The sequence below is a fragment of the Perca fluviatilis genome, chromosome 20 (genome assembly GCF_010015445.1).
Source record: "Perca fluviatilis chromosome 20, GENO_Pfluv_1.0, whole genome shotgun sequence".
NCBI lineage: Eukaryota > Metazoa > Chordata > Actinopteri > Perciformes > Percidae > Perca > Perca fluviatilis.
Window position 1 is genome coordinate 1,405,689 of NC_053131.1, and position 16,316 is coordinate 1,422,004.

Consider the following 16,316-nt stretch of genomic DNA (forward strand, 5'->3'; position numbering starts at 1 on the left):
TTTTTTAAATAAAAAATGAACCGGCAGATACCACTATCATCAAAGACAAAAAAAAAAGACACAAAACGAATCTCCAGAATGGGAGACAAATAATACTTACAAAGCCATTTATGTTAAAATGTCCTTTCATTTGTTATCTCTTATGTTGTTTTTCTCCTCCATCAATGCGAATGGGCTGAGGTCTTCTGATAAATTGAACTCCATTTTAACAACTGCATCCTGTGACCTATTATGTTTACAGGAAACAAAGTGGAATGAGTCAATCCTAGGGAAAGTTACTCAAAAGTGGAAGGGACATCTTTATGTGAGTAATGGACATGACAGAAAGGGTGGAGTAGCAATTTTATTCCATATGACAAATATAAGGGATGTTACTCTTATTCATAAGGACAAGGAGGGGAGAATGTTGGTGATGGATTGCATACATAATGAACACCTGATCAGAATAATCAATGTGTATATTCCAAATGTGGAAAAGGACAGGAAGGCTTTTTTTAAAAGCCTGGGACATTGGTGCACGGATAGTACGGTTGTTTTGGGAGATTTTAATGTGGAACAATCGAGACTTGATATCTCTCATAAAAATGTTTTTAAAGGAGATGTCAGCAGAAAAGAACTTTTACGACTACAGGCGGAGCGAGGTTTGTGTGATGTGTGGAGGAATTCGTTCCCAAACATGAGGACATTTTCCAGCAAACAGATTGTTAATGGAATTTTAAAACAATCACGAATAGACCTATGTCTGTGTTCGGCATCCATATGTAGGGACATTGTGAACCCACGTTACGAACACAACGTTTGGAGTGACCATTGCACCTTTTCCTGTGAACTAGACACCATGCAGAGGAAAAGGGGAGGGGGTACGTGGTGTTTAAATTCCAGTTTACTGGAAGACAAAGCATTTATTGAGTGTATGACACGTTTCATGAAGGATGCAAATGATGAGATGTGTTTCTCGGACGATGTACTGCAGTGGTGGAGTGATTTTAAAGTGCGACTCAAGAAGAAGTGCATCAACTTTAGTATTAATAAGAAGTGGAGGGAAGGTCTTTTGGAGAAGAAATTAAGGGAAGAGTTAAAGATAGAAGAGTTGTTGCTAGAACAACAGCAAATTGAAAGTACAGAAAAATATGAATGTGTTAAAAAGTGTTAAGAGGGTATGGTAATACAGAAGTGTCGGGGGCGGCTATTAGGTGTCGGGTACAACATGTCATGGAAGGGGAGAAATGTACGGGGTATTTTTTAAGACTTGAAAAGTCAAGTCAACAACGTACTGTTATTTCTGCTTTAAAGACTGATCAAGGTCTTTTAATCAGCGACATCGACATTTTAAGCCAAGTACAGGATTATTACAAAGTCTTATTTTCTAGCGTTTCAACTGACAATTTGGCGATGAACAGAGTCTTGTCAGCTCTTAAAACTAAACTGAGTAGTGAGGATAAAATGTGGTGTGACCAAGACTTTACAGATGTAGAGATAGAGGCGGCTATAGAAGCTTTAAATAACAATAAAAGCCCGGGGGCTGATGGCTTAACAGCAGAATTTTATAAGAAATTTAAGAACTTTTTAATTCCTATTTTGTCTTTAGTTATTAAAACTATGACGGAACAGGGAAGAGTACGATCTGATTTTGCTAAATGGATCATAACCATTTTTTTAAAAAACAAGGGTGAGAAAACTGATTTGGGAAATTATAGACCAATAAGTCTACTTAACTCAGACTATAACATTTTAACCAAAATGTTAGCAAACAAAGTGAAACACGTTATAGCGTCTGTAGTAGGAGAGACTCAGTCCTATAGTATACCGGGGAGAACAATAACAGATTCAATTTTAACGATAAAAGATACGGTTAGGGAAATGTCGAAAACACGGGGGTTGTGGTTGGGAATGGACTTACAAAAAGCTTTTGACAGGGTGGAGCATAGCTTTTTATTTAGAACTCTAGAAACTCTTGGGTTTGGGGAATACTTTATTAAATGGATCAAATTGGTTTATGAAAATGCTATTAGTTGCGTTAAATGTAATGGCATGTTAACAGATACTTTTAGAGTGAGTAGATCCATTAGACAAGGGTGTCCTTTGTCATCGCTGCTATACAGTTTGATAGCTGAACCTTTAGCGGTTATGATGACAAAAAATACAGAGATATAGGGAGTGGCTCTAAGCAGTGATACTCCTGTTAAAATAATACAATATGCAGACGATATTAACATTTTTGTAAAATCTGCTTGTGACTTAGATAGGTTTTTTGTTCATATGAGGGATTACGAATTGGCCTCCGGGGCAAAAATAAATATAGGGAAATCAGAATTAACGGTTTTTGGAATTGATGAAAATAAGTGTGAGAAATGGGGTTTTAAAAGGGTAGATACGCCCAGAAGAGTTTTGGGGATTTTTATAGGGCAAAATGAAAGTGAAGCAGATGATCTGACATGGACGGCAGTAATTAAAAAGATTGAGTCAATAATGAATATGTGGAAAATGAGGGGAATGCTGTTGAGAGGAAAGGTAGTGGTTTTAAATGCTCTTTTATATTCAGTTTTAAATCACATTTTGGATTCCTGTGCAATGCCGGGATGGGCTCTTGATAAATTGACAAAAATGAAAAGCAATTTTTTATGGGTCTCTAAAGCAGTATGCATTGGTCATAAGATCTTGATAAATGATGTCAGCAAAGGGGGCTTGAACTTGATGGATATTGGGGTTAAGAGGGATGCGTTAAGGGTAAAACTGGTGGGGAAATTTTTGAATCCGGGGTGTATGGCCAAATGGAAGGGGAGCTTTAAGAAATTCCTGTTGACCTTTGGGTGTGGTGATGACACTAACCTATGCCGGTTGTTTGCAGCAAGAACTCTGCAGCATCTGCCGAGTTTTTATAAAGAAGTTTTGCAGGCATGGGGAAAGATTTTATCTAAGTGTGAACCAATATGTAATGTGAAGGAGCAAGTGCTACAACTACCTTTCCTGCACAGTCCTTTTTTTACTTATAATGGCAGAAAATTGGAAAACAAAGCCATGGAGGAAGCAAAATGTATGAGAATTAGTTTTTGGTGTAATGATGAAGGGGATTTAGCAAGTGCAAGTATGTGTAGATCTCTTAAATTTAACGGTGGGCCCTTTAGATTAAAAACTGTCCTCTCTTTGTGTACAAAGGTAACTAATAATATGAGAGAGGAATGGTGTGTTCTACTGAAAAAAGACAATACATCTGTGCAGCATGCCCCGGTGCGATTATCACTGTGTCAGGGCTTGAAAAAGACCAATATTGGCCAAGTTAAAACTAAAGTATGGTATAAGATGTTGAAGACTCAGATAGTTAAGAAGCCAGAGGCTGAGAAAGTATGGGGGGTTTTGTTCCCAGATCATGTAATAAGTAACATTTGGAAGAATGTTGATATTAAGTTTGCGGCGCCAGCCATTTTTCATTTAGATTTCAGGTTGAGACACAGGAGATTTTTTACGGGGGTCACCAGATTAATAAATCTATGAGTAGAAGGTGTCAAGTGTGTCACACGGAAGATGAAAACATGGAACATATTTTCTTGTTATGTGGTGCTTTGCAAAACTTTAAGGTCAGACTTAAAACTATGCTAAAAGTAAATTGTGGTTTTGATAGCAAAAGTTTGGAAGAGTGGGGTTATGTTTTTTTGTTTGGGGTGGGAAAGAGTTATGGTAAAGTTAACACAAGTGTGGTTAATTTAATTTTGAGTGTGGCACGGCATGCGGTCTTTCTGAGACGCAACCTGGCACTTTATGAAGGAAAATTGGTGGACTTGTGGGGTTTCTTTGTGAGGCAGCTCAAAGGTTTTTTATCTATGTTTATGGTTCTTGGGGAGGTTTTTTTTGAGGAGGCTTTTATGGAAAGTAATGAGATGTTTGTGATGATTAAGGGGGAGGGTTTGGGGTTTAATGTGGGATAATGAGCAAGAATGTATAGGAAGGTATGAAATGAAAGGGGTGCAGTGATAGGTTTTTGTTGGATTGAGGTTTTGTAGAATAGTGATTAAAGGAATGCTTTTTTTGTTTTTTTGTGTGTGTGTGTTTTGCTTTCTTTTCTTACCTAATTTTTGGGATTATTTATTTATAATGTTTTTTTGGTTTATGGTTATGTTTTTTTATCATGTCTCACCGGCCTTTAGGGTGATTTGATATTTTTGTTCTTTTTGATTTATGTTTGGATCTAAGATGTGGATGGGAGACTGCCTGGGAATACCCGGTGCTGTAAGCTGTTTATTACCATTTTACAACAGCAGGGGCTATGCTCCTTCTATATACCACAAGTATACTTGCATTTTACCATGTATAAATACCTTGTGTTCACCTACTCTAATGGCTTACGGCCATACCACCGTGAATACGCCCGATCTCGTTTGATCTCGGAAGCTAAGCAAGGTAGGGCCGGGTCAGTACTTGGATGGGAGGTTGCCTGGGAATACCCGGTGCTGTAAGCTTTTTATTCTACACTTTACAACAGCAGGGTCTCTGCTCCTAATTTATACCACAAGTGTCATTGCATTTTACCATCTATAAATATCTTGTTTTCACCTGCTCTAATGGCTTACGGCCATACCACCCTGAACACGCCCGATCTCGTTTGATCTCGGAAGCTAAGCAAGGTAGGGCCGGGTCAGTACTTGGATGGGAGACTGCCTGGGAATACCCGGTGCTGTAAGCTGTTTATTACCCTTTTACAACAGCAGGGGCTATGCTCCTTCTATATACCACAAGTATACTTGCATTTTACCATGTATAAATACCTTGTGTTCACCTACTCTAATGGCTTACGGCCATACCACCCTGAACACGCCCGATCTCGTTTGATCTCCGGAGCCTAAGCAAGGTAGGGCTGAGTCAGTTCTTTGGATGGGAGACTGCCTGGGAATACCGGTGCGTGTATGTGCTTTTACCTTTTACAACAGCAGGGGCTATGCTCCTTCTATATACCACAAGTATACTTGCATTTTACCATGTATAAATACCTTGTGTTCACCTACTCTAATGGCTTACGGCCATACCACCCTGAACACGCCCGATCTCGTTTGATCTCGGAAGCTAAGCAAGGTAGGGCTGAGTCAGTACTTGGATGGGAGACTGCCTGGGAATACCGGTGCTGTAAGCTGTTTATTACCATTTTACAACAGCAGGGGCTATGCTCCTTCTATATACCACAAGTATACTTGCATTTTACCATGTATAAATACCTTGTGTTCACCTACTCTAATGGCTTACGGCCATACCACCCTGAACACGCCCGATCTCGTTTGATCTCGGAAGCTAAGCAAGGTAGGGCCGGGTCAGTACTTGGATGGGAGACTGCCTGGGAATACCCGGTGCTGTAAGCTGTTTATTACCATTTTACAACAGCAAGGGCTATGCTCCTTCTATATACCACAAGTATACTTGCATTTTACCATGTATAAATACCTTGTGTTCACCTACTCTAATGGCTTACGGCCATACCACCGTGAACACGCCCGATCTCGTTTGATCTCGGAAGCTAAGCAAGGTAGGGCCGGGTCAGTACTTGGATGGGAGACTGCCTGGGAATACCCGGTGCTGTAAGCTGTTTATTACCATTTTACAACAGCAGGGGCTCTGCTCCTTCTTTATACCACAAGTGTACTTGCATTTTACCATCTATAAATATCTTGTTTTCACCTGCTTTAATGGCTTACGGCCATACCACCCTGAATACGCCCGATCTCGTTTGATCTCGGAAGCTAAGCAAGGTAGGGCCGGGTCAGTACTTGGATGGGAGACTGCCTGGGAATACCCGGTGCTGTAAGCTGTTTATTACCATTTTACAACAGCAGGGTCTGCTCCTAATTTATACCACAAGTGTCCTTGCATTTTACCATCTATAAATATCTTGTTTTCCCTTCTTTAATGGCTACGGCCATACCACGTGACGCCAGTCTCGTTTGATCTCGGAAGCTAAGCAAGGTAGGGCGGGTCAGTACTTGGATGGGAGACTGCCTGGGAATACCGGTGCGTAAGCTGTTTATTACCATTTTACAAAAGCAGGGGCTCTGCTCCTTGTATATACCACAAGTGTACTTGCATTTTACCATCTATAAATATCTTGTTTTCACCTGCTTTAATAAGCTTACGGCCATACCACCCTGAATCACCCCGATCTCGTTTGATCAGCGAAGCTAAGCAAGGTAGGGCCGGGTCAGTACTTGGATGGGAGACTGCCTGGGAATACCCGGTGCTGTAAGCTGTTTATTACCATTTTACAACAGCAGGGGCTATGCTCCTTCTATATACCACAAGTATACTTGCATTTTACCATGTATAAATACCTTGTGTTCACCTACTCTAATGGCTTACGGCCATACCACGTGAACACGCCCGATCTCGTTTGATCTCGGAAGCTAAGCAAGGTAGGGCCGGGTCAGTACTTGGATGGGAGACTGCCTGGGAATACCGGTGCTGTAAGCTGTTTATTACCATTTTACAACAGCAGGGGCTCTGCTTCTTGTTTATACCACAAGTGTAATTGCATTTTACCATCTATAAATATCTTGTTTTCACCTTCTTTAATGGAACTACGGCCATACCACCCTGAATCACGCCCGATCTCGTTTGATCTCGAAGCTAAGCAAGGTAGGGCCGGGTCAATACTTGGATGGGAGACTGCCTGGGAATACCCGGTGCTGTAAGCTGTTTATTACCATTTTACAACAGCAGGGGCTATGCTCCTTCTATATACCACAAGTATACTTGCATTTTACCATGTATAAATATCTTGTGTTCACCTACTCTAATGGCTTACGGCCATACCACCCGAATACGCCCGATCTCGTTTGATCTCGAAGCTAAGCAAGGTAGGGCCGGGTCAGTACTTGGATGGGAGACTGCCTGGGAATTACCGGTGCTGTAAGCTTTTATTACCATTCTACACTTTCAACAGCAGGGTCTCTGCTCCTTATTTATACCAGAAGTGTCCTTTCATTTTACCATCTATAAATATCTTGTTTTCCGCTGCTCTAATGGCTTACGGCCATACCACCCTGTTATGCCCGATCTCGTTTGATATCGGAAGCTAAGCAAGGTAGGGCGGGTCAGTACTTGGATGGGAGACTGCCTGGGAATACCGGGCTGTAAGCCTGTTTATTACCCTTTTACAACAGCAGGGGCTATGCTCCTTCTATATACCACAAGTATACTTGCATTTTACCATGTATAAATACCTTGTGTTCACCTACTCTAATGGCTTACGGCCATACCACCCTGAATACGCCCGATCTCGTTTGATCTCGGAAGCTAAGCAAGGTAGGGCCGGGTCAGTACTTGGATGGGAGACTGCCTGGGAATACCCGGTGCTGTAAGCTGTTTATTACCCTTTTACAACAGCAGGGGCTATGCTCCTTCTATATACCACAAGTATACTTGCATTTTACCATGTATAAATACCTTGTGTTCACCTACTCTAATGGCTTACGGCCATACCACCCTGAACACGCCCGATCTCGTTTGATCTCGGAAGCTAAGCAAGGTAGGGCCGGGTCAGTACTTGGATGGGAGACTGCCTGGGAATACCCGGTGCTGTAAGCTGTTTATTACCATTTTACAACAGCAGGGGCTATGCTCCTTCTATATACCACAAGTATACTTGCATTTTACCATGTATAAATACCTTGTGTTCACCTACTCTAATGGCTTACGGCCATACCACCGTGAACACGCCCGATCTCGTTTGATCTCGGAAGCTAAGCAAGGTAGGGCCGGGTCAGTACTTGGATGGGAGACTGCCTGGGAATACCCGGTGCTGTAAGCTGTTTATTACCATTTTCAACAGCAGGGGCTATGCTCCTTCTTTATACCACAAGTGTACTTGCATTTTACCATCTATAAATATCTTGTTTTCACCTTCTTCAATGGCTTACGGCCATACCACCCTGAATACGCCCGATCTCGTTTGATCTCGGAAGCTAAGCAAGGTAGGGGCCGGGTCAGTACTTGGATGGGAGACTGCCTGGGAATACCCGGTGCTGTAAGCTGTTTATTACCACTTTACAACAGCAGGGTCTGTGCTCCTAATTTATACCACAAGTGTCCTTGCATTTTACCATCTATAAATATCTTGTTTTCACCTGCTTTAATGGCTTACGGCCATACCACCGTGAACACGCCCGATCTCGTTTGATCTCGGAAGCTAAGCAAGGTAGGGCCGGGTCAGTACTTGGATGGGAGACTGCCTGGGAATACCCGGTGCTGTAAGCTGTTTATTACCATTTTACAACAGCAGGGGCTATGCTCCTTCTTTATACCACAAGTGTAATTGCATTTTACCATCTATAAATATCTTGTTTTCACCTTCTTTAATGGCTTACGGCCATACCACCCTGAATACGCCCGATCTCGTTTGATCTCGGAAGCTAAGCAAGGTAGGGCCGGGTCAGTACTTGGATGGGAGACTGCCTGGGAATACCCGGTGCTGTAAGCTGTTTATTACCATTTTACAACAGCAGGGGCTATGCTCCTTCTATATACCACAAGTATACTTGCATTTTACCATGTATAAATACCTTGTGTTCACCTACTCTAATGGCTTACGGCCATACCACCGTGAACACGCCCGATCTCGTTTGATCTCGGAAGCTAAGCAAGGTAGGGCCGGGTCAGTACTTGGATGGGAGACTGCCTGGGAATACCCGGTGCTGTAAGCTGTTTATTACCATTTTACAACAGCAGGGGCTCTGCTTCTTGTTTATACCACAAGTGTAATTGCATTTTACCATCTATAAATATCTTGTTTTCACCTTCTTTAATGGCTTACGGCCATACCACCCTGAATACGCCCGATCTCGTTTGATCTCGGAAGCTAAGCAAGGTAGGGCCGGGTCAGTACTTGGATGGGAGACTGCCTGGGAATACCCGGTGCTGTAAGCTGTTTATTACCATTTTACAACAGCAGGGGCTATGCTCCTTCTATATACCACAAGTATACTTGCATTTTACCATGTATAAATATCTTGTGTTCACCTACTCTAAAGGCTTACGGCCATACCACCGTGAACACGCCCGATCTCGTTTGATCTCGGAAGCTAAGCAAGGTAGGGCCGGGTCAGTACTTGGATGGGAGGTTGCCTGGGAATACCCGGTGCTGTAAGCTTTTTATTCTACACTTTCAACAGCAGGGTCTCTGCTCCTAATTTATACCAGAAGTGTCATTTCATTTTACCATCTATAAATATCTTGTTTTCACCTGCTCTAATGGCTTACGGCCATACCACCCTGAACATGCCCGATCTCGTTTGATATCGGAAGCTAAGCAAGGTAGGGCCGGGTCAGTACTTGGATGGGAGACTGCCTGGGAATACCCGGTGCTGTAAGCTGTTTATTACCCTTTTACAACAGCAGGGGCTATGCTCCTTCTATATACCACAAGTATACTTGCATTTTACCATGTATAAATACCTTGTGTTCACCTACTCTAATGGCTTACGGCCATACCACCTAGTAACACGTCCGATCGTTTGATCTCGGAAGCTAAGCAAGGTAGGGCTGAGTCAGTACTTGGATGGGAGACTGCCTGGGAATACCCGGTGCTGTAAGCTTTTTATTACCCTTTTAACAACGCAGGGGCTATGCTCCTTCTATATACCACAAGTATACTTGCATTTTACCATGTATAAATACCTTGTGTTCACCTACTCTAATGGCTTACGGCCATACCACCCTGAACTCGCCCGATCTCGTTTGATCTCGGAAGCTAAGCAAGGTAGGGCCGGAGTCAGTACTTGGATGGGAGACTGCCTGGGAATACCCGGTGCTGTAAGCTGTTTATTACCATTTTATACAACGGGCTGGCCGTCCTTCTATATACCACAAGTATACTTGCATTTTACCATGTATAAATACCTTGTGTTCACCTACTCTAATGGCTTACGGCCGTACCGTGAACCCGCGAGATCTCGTTTGATATCGAAAGCTAAGCAAGGTAGGGCGGGTCAGTACTTGGATGGGAGACTACCTGGGAATACCCGGTGCTGTAAGCTGTTTATTACCATTTTACAACAGCAGGGGCTATGCTCCTTCTATATACCACAAGTATACTTGCATTTTACCATGTATAAATACCTTGTGTTCACCTACTCTATGGCTCTACGGCCATACCACCCTGAACATGCCCGATCTCGTTTGATAGCCGAAAGCTAAGCAAGGTAGGGCGGAGGTTAGTACTTGGATGGGAGACTGCCTGGGAATACCGGTGCTGTAAGCTGTTTATTACCCTTTTACAACAGCAGGGGCTATGCTCCTTCTATATACCACAAGTATACTTGCATTTTACCATGTATAAATACCTTGTGTTCACCTACTCTAATGGCTTACGGCCATACCACCCTGAACACGCTGATCCCGTTTGATCTCGGAAGCTAAGCAAGGTAGGGCGGGTCAGTATTCGGATGGGAGACTGCCTGGGAATACCCGGTGCTGTAAGCTGTTTATTACCATTTTACAACAGCAGGGCTATGCTCCTTCTATATACCACAAGTATACTTGCATTTTACCATGTATAAATACCTTGTGTTCACCTACTCTAATGGCTTACGGCCGTACCACCTTGAACACGCCAGATCTAGTTTGATATCGGAAGCTAAGCAAGGTAGGGCCGGGTCAGTACTTGGATGGGAGACTGCCTGGGAATACCGGTTGCTGTAAGCTGTTTATTACCCATTTTACAACAGCAGGGGCTATGCTCCTTCTATATACCACAAGTATACTTGCATTTTACCATGTATAAATACCTTGTGTTCCCTACTCTAATGAGCTTACGGCCATACCACGTGTAAACGCCCGATCTCGTTTGATCTCGGAAGCTAAGCAAGGTAGGGCCGGGTCAGTACTTGGATGGGAGGCTGCCTGGGAATACCCGGTGCTGTAAGCTTTTTATTACACACTTTTACAACAGCAGGGTCTCTGCTCCTAATTTATACCAGAAGTGTCATTTCATTTTACCATCTATAAATATCTTGTGTGTACCTGCACCAACTTTAATGGCTTACGGCCATACCACCCTGAACACCGATCTCGTTTGATCTCGGAGGCTAAGCAAGGTAGGGCCGAGTCAGTACTTGGATGGGAGACTTCCTGGGAATACCCGTGTGCTGTGTATTACCCTTTTACAACAGCAGGGGCTATGCTCCTTCTATATACCACAAGTATACTTGCATTTTACCATGTATAAATACCTTGTGTTCACCTACTCTAATGGCTTACGGCCATACCACCCTGAACACGCCCGATCTCGTTTGAACTCGGAAGCTAAGCAAGGTAGGGCTGAGTCAGTACTTGGATGGGAGACTGCCTGGGAATACCCGGTGCTGTAAGCTGTTTATTACCATTTTACAACAGCAGGGGCTATGCTCCTTCTATATACCACAAGTATACTTGCATTTTACCATGTATAAATACCTTCTGTTCACCTACTCTAATGGCTTACGGCCGTACCACCGTGAACCCGCCAGATCTAGTTTGATATCGAAGCTAAGCAAGGTAGGGCCGGGTCAGTACTTGGATGGGAGACTACCTGGGAATACCCGGTGCTGTAAGCTGTTTATTACCCTTTTACAACAGCAGGGGCTATGCTCCTTCTATATACCACAAGTATACTTGCATTTTACCATGTATAAATACCTTGTGTTCACCTACTCTAATGGCTTACGGCCATACCACCCTGAACACGCCCGATCTCGTTTGATCTCGGAAGCTAAGCAAGGTAGGGCCGGGTCAGTACTTGGATGGGAGACTGCCTGGGAATACCCGGTGCTGTAAGCTGTTTATTACCATTTTACAACAGCAGGGGCTATGCTCCTTCTATATACCACAAGTATACTTGCATTTTACCATGTATAAATACCTTGTGTTCACCTTCTCTAATGGCTTACGGGCATGCCACCGTGAACACGCCCGATCTCGTTTGATCTCGGAAGCTAAGCAAGGTAGGGCCGGGTCAGTACTTGGATGGGAGACTGCCTGGGAATATCCGGTGCTGTAAGCTGTTTATTACCATTTTAAACAGCAGGGGCTCTGCTTCTTGTTTATACCACAAGTGTAATTGCATTTTACCATCTATAAATATCTTATTTTCACCTTCTTCAATGGCTTATGGCCATACCACCCTGAATACGCCCGATCTCGTTTGATCTCGGAAGCTAAGCAAGGTAGGGCCGAGTCAGTACTTGGATGGGAGACTACCTGGGAATACCCGGTGCTGTAAGCTTTTTATTCTACACTTTCAACAGCAGGGTCTGTGCTCCTAATTTATACCACAAGTGTCATTGCATTTTACCATCTATAAATATCTTGTTTTCACCTTCTGTAATGGCTTACGGCCATACCACCCTCAACGCGCCCGATCTCGTTTGATCTCGGAAGCTAAGCAAGGTAGGGCCGGGTCAGTACTTGGATGGGAGACTGCCTGGGAATACCCGGTGCTGTAAGCTGTTTATTACCATTTTACAAAAGCAGGGGCTCTGCTTCTTGTTTATACCACAAGTGTAATTGCATTTTACCATCTATAAATATCTTGTTTTCACCTTCTTTAATAGCTTACGGCGATACCACCCTGAATACGCCTGATCTCGTTTGATCTCGAAAGCTAAGCAAGGTAGGGCCGGGTCAGTACTTGGATGGGAGACTACCTGGGAATACCCGGTGCTGTAAGCTTTTTATTCCCATTGTGCAACAGCAGGGGCTATGCTCCTTCTATATACCACAAGTATACTTGCATTTTACCATGTATAAATACCTTGTGTTCACCTACTCTAAAGGCTTAAGGCCATACCACCGTGAACACGCCCGATCTCGTTTGATCTCGGAAGCTAAGCAAGGTAGGGCTGGGTTAGTACTTGGATGGGAGACTGCCTGGGAATAACCGGTGCTGTAAGCTGTTTATTACCCTTTTACAACAGCAGGGGCTATGCTCCTTCTATATACCACAAGTATACTTGCATTTTACCATGTATAAATACCTTGTGTTCACCTACTCTAATGGCTTACGGCCATACCACCCTGAATACGCCCGATCTCGTTTGATCTCGGGAGCTAAGCAAGGTAGGGCTGGAGTCAATTACGGATGGGGACTGTGGGATTACGGTAACTGTAAAAGCTGTGTTACTTACCATTTTACAACAGCATGGGCTATGCTCCTTCTATATACCACAAGTATACTTGCATTTTACCATGTATAAATACCTTGTGTTCACCTACTCTAATGGCTTCGACCGTACTACCGCGAACACGCCAGATCTGTTTGATATCGGAAGCGATGCAAGGTAGGGCCGGTCAGTACTTGGATGGGAGAGGTGCCTGGGGAATACCCGGGCTGTAAGCTGTTTATTACCCTTTTACAGCAGGGGCTCTGCTCCTTCTATATACCACAAGTATATTTGCATTTTACCATGTATAAAATACCTTGTGTTCACCTACTTTACCGGCTTACGGCCATACCACCCGAATCATCACCGATCTCGTTTTGATCTCGGAAGCTAAGGCGGTAGGGCCGGGTCAGTACTTGGATGGGAGGTTGCCTGGGAATACCCGGTGCTGTAAGCTTTTTATTCTACACTTTCAACAGCAGGGTCTCTGCTCCTAATTTATACCAGAAGTGTCATTTCATTTTACCATCTATAAATATCTTGTTTTCACCTGCTCTAATGGCTTACGGCCATACCACCCTGAACACGCCCGATCTCGTTTGATCTCGGAAGGTAAGCAAGGTAGGGCTGAGTCAGTACTTGGATGGGAGACTTCCTGGGAATACCCGGTGCTGTGTATTAGCCTTTTACAACAGCAGGGGCTATGCTCCTTCTATATACCACAAGTATACTTGCATTTTACCATGTATAAATACCTTGTGTTCACCTACTCTAATGGCTTACGGCCATACCACCCTGAACACGCCCGATCTCGTTTGAACTCGGAAGCTAAGCAAGGTAGGGCTGAGTCAGTATTTGGATGGGAGACTGCCTGGGAATACCCGGTGCTGTAAGCTGTTTATTACCATTTTACAACAGCAGGGGCTATGCTCCTTCTATATACCACAAGTATACTTGCATTTTACCATGTATAAATACCTTCTGTTCACCTACTCTAATGGCTTACGGCCGTACCACCGTGAACCCGCCAGATCTAGTTTGATATCGAAAGCTAAGCAAGGTAGGGCCGGGTCAGTACTTGGATGGGAGACTACCTGGGAATACCCGGTGCTGTAAGCTGTTTATTACCCTTTTACAACAGCAGGGGGCTATGCCCTCCTATATATACCCCAAGTATACTTTGCATTTTACCATGTATAAATACCTTGTGTTCACCTTACTCTAATGGCTTACGGCCATACCACCCTGAACACGCCTGATCTTGCTTTGATCTCGAAGCTAAGCAAGGTAGGGCCGCAGTAGCCTTTGGATGGGAGACTGCCTGGGAAACCCGGGCTGTAATGCTGTTTATTACCATTTTGCAACAGCAGGGGCTATGCTCCTTCTATATACCACAAGTATACTTGCATTTTACCATGTATAAATACCTTGTGTTCACCTTTTTCTAATGGCTTACGGGCATGACACCGTGAACACGCCCGATCTCGTTTGATCTCGGAAGCTAAGCAAGGGAGGGCCGGGTCAGTACTTGGATGGGGAGACTGCCCGGGGTATCCGGTGCTGTAAGCCGTTTATTACCATTTTAAAAGCAGGGGCTCTGCTTCTTGTTTATACCACAAGTGTAATTGCATTTTACCATCTATAAATATCTTATTTTCACCTTCTTCAATGGCTTATGGCCATACCACCCTGAATACCCGATCCGTTTGATCTCTTGGAAGCTAAGCAAGGTAGGGCCGAGTCATGTCGTACTTTCGATGGGAGACTACCTAGGAATACCCGTGCTGTAAGCTTTTATTCTACACTTTCAACAGCAGGGTCTGTGCTCCTAATTTATACCACAAGTGTCATTTGCATTTTACCATCTATAAATATCTTGTTTTCACCTTCTGTAATGGCTTACGGCCATACCACCCTCAACGCCCCGATCTCGTTTGATCCCCGGAAGCAAGCAAGGTAGGGCAGGGTCACTTTTGATGGGAGACTGCCTGGGAATAACCGGTGCTGTAAGCTGTTTATTACCATTTTACAAAAGCAGGGGCTCTGCTTCTTGTTTATACCACAAGTGTAATTGCATTTTACCATCTATAAATATCTTGTTTTGCCTTCCCTTTAATAGCTTACGGCGATACCACCCCTGAATACGCGATCCTCGTTTGATCCTCAAAGCTAAGCAAGGTAGGGCCGGGTCAGTACTTGGATGGGAGACTACCTGGGAATACCGGTGCTGTAAGCTTTTTATTCCCATTGTGCAACAGCAGGCGGTCCTTCTATATACCACAAGTATACTTGCATTTTACCATGTATAAATACCTTGTGTTCACCTACTCTAAAGGCTTAAGGCCATACCACCGTGAACACGCCCGATCTCGTTTGATCTCGGAAGCTAAGCAAGGTAGGGCTGGGTTAGTACTTGGATGGGAGACTGCCTGGGAATAACCAGTGCTGTAAGCTGTTTATTACCATTTTACAACAGGAGGGGCTCTGCTTCTTGTTTATACCACAAGTGTAATTGCATTTTACGATCTATAAATATCTTGTTTTCACCTTCTTTAATGGCTTACGGCCATACCACCCTGAATACGCCCGATCTCGTTTGATCTCAGAAGCTAAGCAAGGTAGGCCGGGTCAATACTTGGATGGGAGACAGCCTGGGAATACCTGGTGCTGTAAGCTTTTTATTCCCATTGTACAACAGCAGGGGCTGTGCTCCTTCTATATACCACAAGTATACTTTGCATTTTACCATGTATAAATACCTTGTGTTCACCTACTCTAAAGGCTTAAGGCCATACCACGTGGAACACCCGATCTCGTTTGATCTCGGAAGCAGCAAGGGCCGCGGGTCAGTACTTGGATGGGATGTTGCCTGGGAATACCCGGTGCTGTAAGCTTTTTATTCTACACTTTCAACAGTAGGGTCTCTGCTCCTAATTTATACCAGAAGTGTCATTTCATTTTACCATCTATAAATATCTTGTTTTCACCTGCTCTAATGGCTTACGGCCATACCACCCTGAACATGCCCGATCTCGTTTGATCTTGGAAGCTAAGCAAGGTAGGGCCGGGTCAGTACTTGGATGGGAGACTGCCTGGGAATACCCGGTGCTGTAAGCTGTTTATTACCATTTTACAACAGCAGGGGCTATGCTCCTTCTATATACCACAAGTATAATACGTGTCCAGGGAACGAAGTACAATGAA

The 16,316-nt window shown here is 43.8% G+C and overlaps 27 non-coding genes and 15 pseudogenes across 27 annotated transcripts; all 42 read left to right on the forward strand.

The window, feature by feature from the left end:
• The first annotated feature begins 4,335 nt into the window (after positions 1 to 4,335).
• LOC120550151 lies at positions 4,336 to 4,454 on the forward strand. The gene has a single exon (XR_005637626.1). It is a non-coding gene; the product is annotated as a 5S ribosomal RNA (ribosomal RNA).
• Positions 4,455 to 4,559: 105 nt separating this feature from the next.
• On the forward strand, positions 4,560 to 4,678 carry LOC120550347. The gene has a single exon (XR_005637719.1). It is a non-coding gene; the product is annotated as a 5S ribosomal RNA (ribosomal RNA).
• A 326-nt stretch (positions 4,679 to 5,004) lies between these two features.
• On the forward strand, positions 5,005 to 5,122 carry LOC120550237. The gene has a single exon (XR_005637708.1). It is a non-coding gene; the product is annotated as a 5S ribosomal RNA (ribosomal RNA).
• A 104-nt stretch (positions 5,123 to 5,226) lies between these two features.
• LOC120550358 lies at positions 5,227 to 5,345 on the forward strand. The gene has a single exon (XR_005637720.1). It is a non-coding gene; the product is annotated as a 5S ribosomal RNA (ribosomal RNA).
• Positions 5,346 to 5,449: 104 nt separating this feature from the next.
• On the forward strand, positions 5,450 to 5,568 carry LOC120550545. Its single transcript, XR_005637744.1, has one exon. It is a non-coding gene; the product is annotated as a 5S ribosomal RNA (ribosomal RNA).
• Positions 5,569 to 5,672: 104 nt separating this feature from the next.
• LOC120550014 lies at positions 5,673 to 5,791 on the forward strand. Its single transcript, XR_005637505.1, has one exon. It is a non-coding gene; the product is annotated as a 5S ribosomal RNA (ribosomal RNA).
• Positions 5,792 to 6,107: 316 nt separating this feature from the next.
• LOC120550417 lies at positions 6,108 to 6,226 on the forward strand (annotated as a pseudogene).
• Positions 6,227 to 6,330: 104 nt separating this feature from the next.
• On the forward strand, positions 6,331 to 6,447 carry LOC120550270 (annotated as a pseudogene).
• A 105-nt stretch (positions 6,448 to 6,552) lies between these two features.
• LOC120550536 lies at positions 6,553 to 6,671 on the forward strand (annotated as a pseudogene).
• Positions 6,672 to 6,775: 104 nt separating this feature from the next.
• Positions 6,776 to 6,892, forward strand: LOC120550420 (annotated as a pseudogene).
• Positions 6,893 to 7,001: 109 nt separating this feature from the next.
• LOC120550507 lies at positions 7,002 to 7,116 on the forward strand (annotated as a pseudogene).
• Positions 7,117 to 7,221: 105 nt separating this feature from the next.
• LOC120550090 lies at positions 7,222 to 7,340 on the forward strand. The gene has a single exon (XR_005637568.1). It is a non-coding gene; the product is annotated as a 5S ribosomal RNA (ribosomal RNA).
• A 104-nt stretch (positions 7,341 to 7,444) lies between these two features.
• LOC120550369 lies at positions 7,445 to 7,563 on the forward strand. Its single transcript, XR_005637721.1, has one exon. It is a non-coding gene; the product is annotated as a 5S ribosomal RNA (ribosomal RNA).
• Positions 7,564 to 7,667: 104 nt separating this feature from the next.
• LOC120549915 lies at positions 7,668 to 7,786 on the forward strand. The gene has a single exon (XR_005637453.1). It is a non-coding gene; the product is annotated as a 5S ribosomal RNA (ribosomal RNA).
• A 103-nt stretch (positions 7,787 to 7,889) lies between these two features.
• LOC120550117 lies at positions 7,890 to 8,009 on the forward strand. The gene has a single exon (XR_005637594.1). It is a non-coding gene; the product is annotated as a 5S ribosomal RNA (ribosomal RNA).
• A 104-nt stretch (positions 8,010 to 8,113) lies between these two features.
• Positions 8,114 to 8,232, forward strand: LOC120549926. Its single transcript, XR_005637454.1, has one exon. It is a non-coding gene; the product is annotated as a 5S ribosomal RNA (ribosomal RNA).
• Positions 8,233 to 8,336: 104 nt separating this feature from the next.
• On the forward strand, positions 8,337 to 8,455 carry LOC120550102. Its single transcript, XR_005637579.1, has one exon. It is a non-coding gene; the product is annotated as a 5S ribosomal RNA (ribosomal RNA).
• Positions 8,456 to 8,559: 104 nt separating this feature from the next.
• Positions 8,560 to 8,678, forward strand: LOC120549937. Its single transcript, XR_005637455.1, has one exon. It is a non-coding gene; the product is annotated as a 5S ribosomal RNA (ribosomal RNA).
• A 104-nt stretch (positions 8,679 to 8,782) lies between these two features.
• LOC120550114 lies at positions 8,783 to 8,901 on the forward strand. Its single transcript, XR_005637590.1, has one exon. It is a non-coding gene; the product is annotated as a 5S ribosomal RNA (ribosomal RNA).
• A 104-nt stretch (positions 8,902 to 9,005) lies between these two features.
• Positions 9,006 to 9,124, forward strand: LOC120550160. Its single transcript, XR_005637635.1, has one exon. It is a non-coding gene; the product is annotated as a 5S ribosomal RNA (ribosomal RNA).
• A 104-nt stretch (positions 9,125 to 9,228) lies between these two features.
• Positions 9,229 to 9,347, forward strand: LOC120550175. The gene has a single exon (XR_005637649.1). It is a non-coding gene; the product is annotated as a 5S ribosomal RNA (ribosomal RNA).
• A 104-nt stretch (positions 9,348 to 9,451) lies between these two features.
• LOC120550455 lies at positions 9,452 to 9,569 on the forward strand (annotated as a pseudogene).
• A 104-nt stretch (positions 9,570 to 9,673) lies between these two features.
• LOC120550183 lies at positions 9,674 to 9,793 on the forward strand. The gene has a single exon (XR_005637657.1). It is a non-coding gene; the product is annotated as a 5S ribosomal RNA (ribosomal RNA).
• Positions 9,794 to 10,338: 545 nt separating this feature from the next.
• Positions 10,339 to 10,455, forward strand: LOC120550406 (annotated as a pseudogene).
• A 103-nt stretch (positions 10,456 to 10,558) lies between these two features.
• Positions 10,559 to 10,677, forward strand: LOC120550342 (annotated as a pseudogene).
• Positions 10,678 to 10,782: 105 nt separating this feature from the next.
• Positions 10,783 to 10,900, forward strand: LOC120550252 (annotated as a pseudogene).
• Positions 10,901 to 11,226: 326 nt separating this feature from the next.
• Positions 11,227 to 11,345, forward strand: LOC120550136. The gene has a single exon (XR_005637612.1). It is a non-coding gene; the product is annotated as a 5S ribosomal RNA (ribosomal RNA).
• Positions 11,346 to 11,449: 104 nt separating this feature from the next.
• Positions 11,450 to 11,567, forward strand: LOC120550468 (annotated as a pseudogene).
• A 104-nt stretch (positions 11,568 to 11,671) lies between these two features.
• Positions 11,672 to 11,790, forward strand: LOC120550381. Its single transcript, XR_005637723.1, has one exon. It is a non-coding gene; the product is annotated as a 5S ribosomal RNA (ribosomal RNA).
• Positions 11,791 to 11,894: 104 nt separating this feature from the next.
• Positions 11,895 to 12,013, forward strand: LOC120550218. The gene has a single exon (XR_005637690.1). It is a non-coding gene; the product is annotated as a 5S ribosomal RNA (ribosomal RNA).
• A 103-nt stretch (positions 12,014 to 12,116) lies between these two features.
• LOC120550128 lies at positions 12,117 to 12,235 on the forward strand. Its single transcript, XR_005637604.1, has one exon. It is a non-coding gene; the product is annotated as a 5S ribosomal RNA (ribosomal RNA).
• A 104-nt stretch (positions 12,236 to 12,339) lies between these two features.
• On the forward strand, positions 12,340 to 12,458 carry LOC120550092. Its single transcript, XR_005637570.1, has one exon. It is a non-coding gene; the product is annotated as a 5S ribosomal RNA (ribosomal RNA).
• A 104-nt stretch (positions 12,459 to 12,562) lies between these two features.
• LOC120550188 lies at positions 12,563 to 12,681 on the forward strand. The gene has a single exon (XR_005637662.1). It is a non-coding gene; the product is annotated as a 5S ribosomal RNA (ribosomal RNA).
• Positions 12,682 to 12,785: 104 nt separating this feature from the next.
• LOC120550221 lies at positions 12,786 to 12,904 on the forward strand. Its single transcript, XR_005637693.1, has one exon. It is a non-coding gene; the product is annotated as a 5S ribosomal RNA (ribosomal RNA).
• Positions 12,905 to 13,450: 546 nt separating this feature from the next.
• Positions 13,451 to 13,569, forward strand: LOC120550487 (annotated as a pseudogene).
• Positions 13,570 to 13,673: 104 nt separating this feature from the next.
• On the forward strand, positions 13,674 to 13,792 carry LOC120550349 (annotated as a pseudogene).
• A 97-nt stretch (positions 13,793 to 13,889) lies between these two features.
• LOC120550209 lies at positions 13,890 to 14,008 on the forward strand. Its single transcript, XR_005637681.1, has one exon. It is a non-coding gene; the product is annotated as a 5S ribosomal RNA (ribosomal RNA).
• A 104-nt stretch (positions 14,009 to 14,112) lies between these two features.
• On the forward strand, positions 14,113 to 14,231 carry LOC120550412 (annotated as a pseudogene).
• A 999-nt stretch (positions 14,232 to 15,230) lies between these two features.
• LOC120549938 lies at positions 15,231 to 15,348 on the forward strand (annotated as a pseudogene).
• Positions 15,349 to 15,447: 99 nt separating this feature from the next.
• LOC120550191 lies at positions 15,448 to 15,566 on the forward strand. The gene has a single exon (XR_005637664.1). It is a non-coding gene; the product is annotated as a 5S ribosomal RNA (ribosomal RNA).
• Positions 15,567 to 15,670: 104 nt separating this feature from the next.
• On the forward strand, positions 15,671 to 15,788 carry LOC120550364 (annotated as a pseudogene).
• Positions 15,789 to 16,110: 322 nt separating this feature from the next.
• Positions 16,111 to 16,229, forward strand: LOC120550152. Its single transcript, XR_005637627.1, has one exon. It is a non-coding gene; the product is annotated as a 5S ribosomal RNA (ribosomal RNA).
• Positions 16,230 to 16,316: the final 87 nt, after the last annotated feature.